Here is a 7,108-nt window from a genome sequence, read left to right on the forward strand (position 1 = left end):
ATTTTAATCCTTTTAGTTGAACACATGATGAAAAAACATGTCAAACTACAGGAAATCATAAAACGCTTTATCAACAAACATTTTCATCAGTAATTTGGTTAACAAGAACAACATTGCTAGATTTAGATATTATATACAACACATTTATTTATAAGAGAATGTAATTATTATTATAAATAATATCATAATATAATACTAATATTTTGTATGGAATAATACATATAGCAGGGTTCCTCAAATCTTGCCCTGGAGGGCCAATGCGCTGCAGAGTTTAGCTCCAACCCTGATCAAACTCACCTACCTGTGATTTTCTAATGATCCTGAAGACATTGATTAGCATTCTCAGGTGTGTTTGATTAGGGTTAGAGCTAAACTCTGCAGGAAAGTGGATCTCGTGGGCCAGATTTGAGGATCCCTGACATATAGTTTATGAGAATAACACTGCTAGACTAATATTATATATCAAATATTTATTTATAACAGACTGTAAGTATACACACACATCATACACATTACATATACACATTTTATATTATACACATAGAATAATGTTATAGAGCAGGGGTGGCGAACGTCAGTCCTGGAGAGCCGCAGCCCTGCAGAGTTTTGCTTCAACCCTAATCAAACACACCTGAACAAGCTAATCAAGGTCTTAAGGGTTACTAGAAAGCTATAGGCAGGTGAGTTTTTATTAGGGTTGGAGCTGTACTCTGCATTGTTGTGGGTCTCCAGGACCGGAGTTCGCCACCGCTGTTATAGAATAAAACTATATATATATACATAAAACACTGATATTATATGCAGAATATTTATGATAGAATAGAACATAATTATTATATTATATTATTATTAAATAAATTATATAAAGTGAATAACATTTCATAATACAGTATAATATATTGTATACATTTTATTTTTAGATTCAAAATTTGTGTTTTTTTTATTTAACATTTTTAATGTTATAATATTTTCATACAAACACACACATACATATTATGGGAATGCCACTGCTAGACTAATACTACTTACAAAATATTTATTAATAATGGAATATAATTATTATAAAGTAAATCAATTATTTTATTTATTATTCTGTAGTTTTTTTTATAGAACATTTATAGAAATTTATATTTTTACTGTTTTTAACAGAATAAATTTGTAAAATTTTCTGACTCTTTTATAAAATGGCTGGATATGACTAATGTTCGTCCTTCAATGCAAGTCAATGTGTTTTTTTTTCTGGCATTTTATCCCTCTACGCAAAAAGTTGAATCTGAACACTGTTAGAGAGTAAACCTGCCTGACCCAGAAGAAAAAATCAAATCATACTGGTTCCATGTTAGTGTTCTTCGTCGTGATAATTATCAGCATTCATTTTCAGATGGCCTTGATTTTAAAGCCGAAATATGAACAGGAGTATTTCACTTCAGCTGCTTAATTGATCAACGCTGGCTTTGTAGATAAAACCCACATAATTTTACTAAAATGAATCCTGATCAAATAACACACTACACTTAATACAGTCCCTTCCATTATTGTAATTACTTTAGATGTTGCAGTAAGCCAGAAAGTGAGGCACTTGTTAATGAATGGGGTGTTTAGAAAATAGCAGCCCTCTACTTTCATATTAGCACATTTTCCCCCAACTCTTCTTTACAGTGTCCTCAACTGAACTCGGTGAAAGGCACAAGAAAGAGGACTGGTTTATCTGTGTTCAAGCTAAATACATTAGGCAGATTAATTCTGTGCAAGGCGAAGATCTCTTACCCCAAAAGCCATTTCCAAACCTAATGGCTGGAGAATCTCCTTCGTTATAGTTGATTGTTGATGCACAAAGTTTTCATTACGCCCACAGATGCATTAGCGACCGGGCCGCCGTCGAGCTGTCTCTGCAAAAGTCAGAATGGAAATGCGGCAGCACCACTGCAGTCATTAGTCATTAGATCACAACTCTTCAAGCAGCGTTAACAAGGAAGTGAAGATAATCGTGGCGATGGAAGCTCCTCCAGATGCCTGAAAAGCCCGGGATATTCTCTGGCTCGCTCGATCTCTTCAATTAGCATTCCTGACGTGGCCCTAAACTGCTGGACACACAGAAGCTAATTAGAGGCTCTTATCGGCTATCGCCAGTGTCCGCGAGATAAGACAAAGAAACAAGATGCTGTTATGCCAAAAAAAACGAATTAACTGTGTTCCTAGAAGGAACTTTGAAATTAGTCTTGGTGTCAAAACATTGTGGAGATGAACTGATCTTGGGTAGCATTCAGGGCCTGGCTAAAATTCAAGGGCTGGGACAAATGGTTTTTGGTCCGACCAGCTCTACCGCAGACTCATTGAATAGGCTACAAGATAGAGGAACTCAGAGGAGCCTTCTTATCACAGGATCTGGACAAAGTTTCTGGTTGTTGCACCCTGATGAACATCCCCATTTCCACTGACTTAAATGCCAAATAAATACATAAATAGGCTATTTACGAAATAACTATGTTTAAATATTTACTAAATAACCATGTTTAACCTAAATATCCGACTAAATATTTAGAAATAATACACAATATTTGTGTCTTTTTGTTCTACTGATAGTTTTGAGAAATTATTTTAACTGTAATTAATATAATTAAAGGTATAACATATTTGCAGTTTGATAGGTAAAATAAGTTCTCAAAACTAGGTGTAGGATGTAAACAAAGACGCCATTATTTCTGTCTGAAAAATTATTGTAAATACATACATAAAATAGAATATTTGTAAATTAAAATGTCTGACTTAACATTGTCAAAGTCAGCTTGGAATAAACTAAACTAAACTAAACTAAAAATATTTTATAGACTAATATGTATAGTTTTTAAAAATAACCCTGGTAGACTAAAATTCTATCTGAAATATTTATTTATAATAGAACATAATTATTTAATTCATTATAAAAAAGACATATAATTATGAATAAGTACAAAATTATTAAAATGTTTAATTATTACTATTATTATTAATAATAAATTAAATAAAGAATATTGTAATAAAAAAATAATTTTATGAAGTATATATAAGGGATGTAAACAAAGACACTATTTTGTGTGTGTGTGCGAATTGATTGCTATATGTTATTATTGTTATTATTATTAATATAATAAAGTAAAATCAATTTAAATGAATGTATTTTATATTTGATAAAATAATGACTGTAATTCACATAATGGTCAGACATTTGCTTTTATAAAATAAATTTAATTCAAGATGTCTAAAAAACTGTAATCAATTCGCACATATATCTATAAAACAAACAAACAAACAAATAAACTAAAATATTTTTGTCAAAATCATAAAACAGCTGGAGTAGATTTGCAGCAAAACAAAAACAGGAACTGAAATGTCCATCAACTGAATACGTGCTGCATCAGGCCTTTGAAGTGCAGACAGATCCATTAAATATAAACGGAGCCATTGGCTCCTGGTTTGAGACCAGCAGGTTTTAGTCAATTTCTCCAGCCCCAAACCACCATTTCTTAGGTGAAAACGTGCAGAAAGGTTCCAGATTGGGTGCCAAGACCTGTCAGTGGGCATCAATGTACTAATCACCACCAAGAGAGCGAGTCTGACCTGAAGGACAGTCAATTAAACAAAGGTTTTTATCTGTAACGCTCACGCTTTCTGGCTTATCCAAAGTCAACCTCTGCAAATGAGGGTGATGATTCCCGTGGACGGTTTCTCACAGCCTACCACAGACAAGCAGTTTCATTTGGCGCCTGGCATAACGATTAATCATCTGCTAGAGTCACCACCCGCCTTTCCCAAAATCATCGTACATTTCCCTTACTCTGCCGTCTTAAGTATCTCTTGATTCGGTTTCATTTGGATTATTAATGAGACTGCCTTTAACTGTCATGCTCCGCTGTTCTGCTGTGAATCCTGCTGTACCTGTTCTCATGGCTTTCTTCTGGTTTCTTTGCCTCTGCATTATGTTGCTATCACTGCGCTCCTCTCCCACACTTCTGCTGACACTCTGGGTGTCGAGTCTTAATTCATCTTCAGGGTATCCAGAAACAGCCATAAGCCAAACAAGATTTTCAGCGCACAATAGCCAGTCAGATGCATGCATGAATATAGCAGTACAGCTTGTTCTGGAATGATTGCACCTCTGCAAATAGAACGGGCATGATTTCAAGGTGCAGCTGCATGAAATGTATGAGAATCATGTAAAATATACACTAAATCTAGAATTGAGTTATGTTCTCATGCATTTACACTTGAAAAAAGATAAAAAACGATTTGCCAGTAGGGTAGGAACAATGCAACTTAATTTACTCATCCTTATGTCATTCCAAATCTGACTTTTCTTTTTTTTCTGTGGAAGACAAAAATAGAAATTGCTAATAATGTGCTGGTCACTTTTTCCGGTAACACTTTACAATAAGGTTCATTAGTTAAACATTAGTTAATGTATTAACTAACATGAACTAACCATGAGCAATACATTTGTTACTGTATTTACTAATCTACGCACACGTTAGTTAATAAAAATACAGATGTTCATTGTTAGTTCATGTTAGTTCACAGTGCATTAACTAATGTTAACAAGATTTTAATAATGTATTAGTAAATGTTGAAATTAACATTAACAAAGATTAATAAATGCTGTATAAGTGCAGTTCATTATTAGTTCATGTTAACTAATGTAGTTAACTAATGAACCTTATTGTAAAGTGTTACCCTTTTTCCATTCAAGTACTAAACAAACAAACAAAAAAAGAGAGAAAATATATGTACACTACATATTTAAGTTTGTTGAAAATTACTGAATCAATGGGTTATTCTCAAGAATCTGAACAATCTGATTCAGGAATGAATCATTCAGACTGGTTCTGTGCACTGGATCTGTAGATTTATTAATAAGAAATGACTCAAATTAACAGTTCATTCATAACCTAAAGCCATTATATGACTTCAATAAAGTGTACAAGCCATATGAACCATTTTATGATAATTGGATATTACATTTTTGTCAATTATTTTCAATATAAGGTAAAGACTAGCCAGGATATTCGGCAAAAATTAAATTATAACATGACAAATATATACACTGCTGTTTAAATTTGGGGTTGGTAAGGTTATACCAGGTTATAGTTGATTAAAAATACAGTAATATTTTGGAATATTATTACAATTTTAAATAACATTTAATTTTAATATGTCATTTTTTTTCATTTGATGGCAAAGCTGATTTTTTTAAGCAGATCTGTACTCCAGTCTTTCTTTCGTTCCTTCCATCCTTCAGGATTTTTTTGACAAACAAGTGGTTCAAAAGAACAGCATTTATTTGAAATACAAATCTTTTGTAACATTATAAATGTCTTCACTATCACTTTTAAACAATTGAATGCATCCTAGCTGAATATAAGTATAAAATTCTTGAAAAAAATCATATTGACCTCAATGTTTTGACCAAAAGCAGTGTACATGACAAGCAAAGGTTTTATAGTTTATCTGCTCTATCGTTCTCATGTGCATTTATCTTGTTTTTAAGAATGACAGACAGTTTCACTAGCAAAAAAAAAGACAAAAATACTGAATTGCATTGTGCATTTTCTCATATAGTGAACAGTTGTGGTAGAATAAGCTTGAAAACAGAAGACGTCCAGAAAAAGTGGAAGTTATTGATGAAAAAAAAATTATCAAAAGGCACAAAATCCTCAAAACTGGAAGATTCAGATCCAAAAATGAGACGAGGAGGGATTGACGGAGCGATAACATCTGCTCCTACAGGGCTTTTTGGCAGCTATTAGGCATTTAGTGACACGGTACCTGGAAAATCTCTCTTCTCAGATGTACTCTTCATCTCTGTCCAAACAAGTACGGCAGGAGGACCTACACCTGCTTTCCCTCACCCGGCAAAGGAGAAAAAAAAGGACTACGGAGTAGAGTGTGCACAAGAGTGCTTGATTTACTGTATGTCAGGCGTATCGACCCTCTCCATGCATCAAACGGCCTGAGCCATGGAGGGGGTATCAGTATGTGGCATCCACGATGTCTTCCCATTTCCCACAAATCTACAGCACCGGCTATATGATCTATCCTTCATATCCCTCCAAGGGGAATGGCTCCAGATGAAATATGGCTTTGTGTCAGTGCTGGGGAGGTGAGGCTTATTATACTGTGGAATATAGATAATGCAGCAGTGCATTAGGGAAGAGGAAAAAATCTAAACAGCACATAAACACGCAGAGCGAAGCAAAATCAGAATATGCCCCATTAGGTAGAGAGAGAGAGAGAGAGAAAAAAAGAGTGGTGGAAAGCAAACAATATTTCATGACACTGATGTTTGTATTGTTAAAGGTCAATAACGTATTACAGTGTCCATGAGAAAGGCAAGGAAAAATCCAGTTTAACACATGGCAGGTTCTTAATGTGCTTTTTGCATTTATGTTGGTTTATTCTGGTTTTAAACATTTTATACAAAAATGCTGGGTTAAATACAACCCAGCGCTGGGTAAAATATGGGCTTCCCTTTCAGGAACTCGAGCTGCGTTGAGATTCGCTTTGGGAACGCCCTTGCGTGACCGCGTTCTGAAGCACGTGTCAAATCCGTCCAATGGAGCAGTGAGACATCACGAGCAGGGTGACGTAAGCACCAGAAAGCATAAAAGCGCATCCGGCCGGGCGCCACCCAGCTTCTGCTCTTCAGTAGCGCTCTGTGTATGTGTCTGTCTATTTACTGTTGTCTGTCCGCACAAGCACTCATATATATATAACAATGAGAAAGTCTATGGCGAGTGAACAGCATTACAAACGCTGTGTTTCTCCCTGCCCACGATATCTGGCGGCAGGGGATACACATGATTTGTGTGTCGTTTGTTTAGGAGTGAAGCATGCACGGTCAGCTTTTGAGCAGCTGATTGTCATCACTGCGAGCTCTCGCTGCGCACGCTCCGCTCTCGCCTGGCTGCGTTTGATGACAGCGGCCAGGCTCGCGATCCCGCTGGCAGCGGTCCCACTGTTGCCGAGGCACAGCGCAGACTGTTGTCGTGGGGATCGCGGGTGGATTTAGCGGAGAGATCCGAGACGGGCTCGTCCTTTTCTCGGTCCTCACCCGCTAGATCCGCGGCTCTCTCTC

This window comes from Sinocyclocheilus grahami, unplaced genomic scaffold (genome assembly GCF_001515645.1).
Source record: "Sinocyclocheilus grahami isolate Dianchi unplaced genomic scaffold, SAMN03320097.WGS_v1.1 scaffold732.1, whole genome shotgun sequence".
NCBI lineage: Eukaryota > Metazoa > Chordata > Actinopteri > Cypriniformes > Cyprinidae > Sinocyclocheilus > Sinocyclocheilus grahami.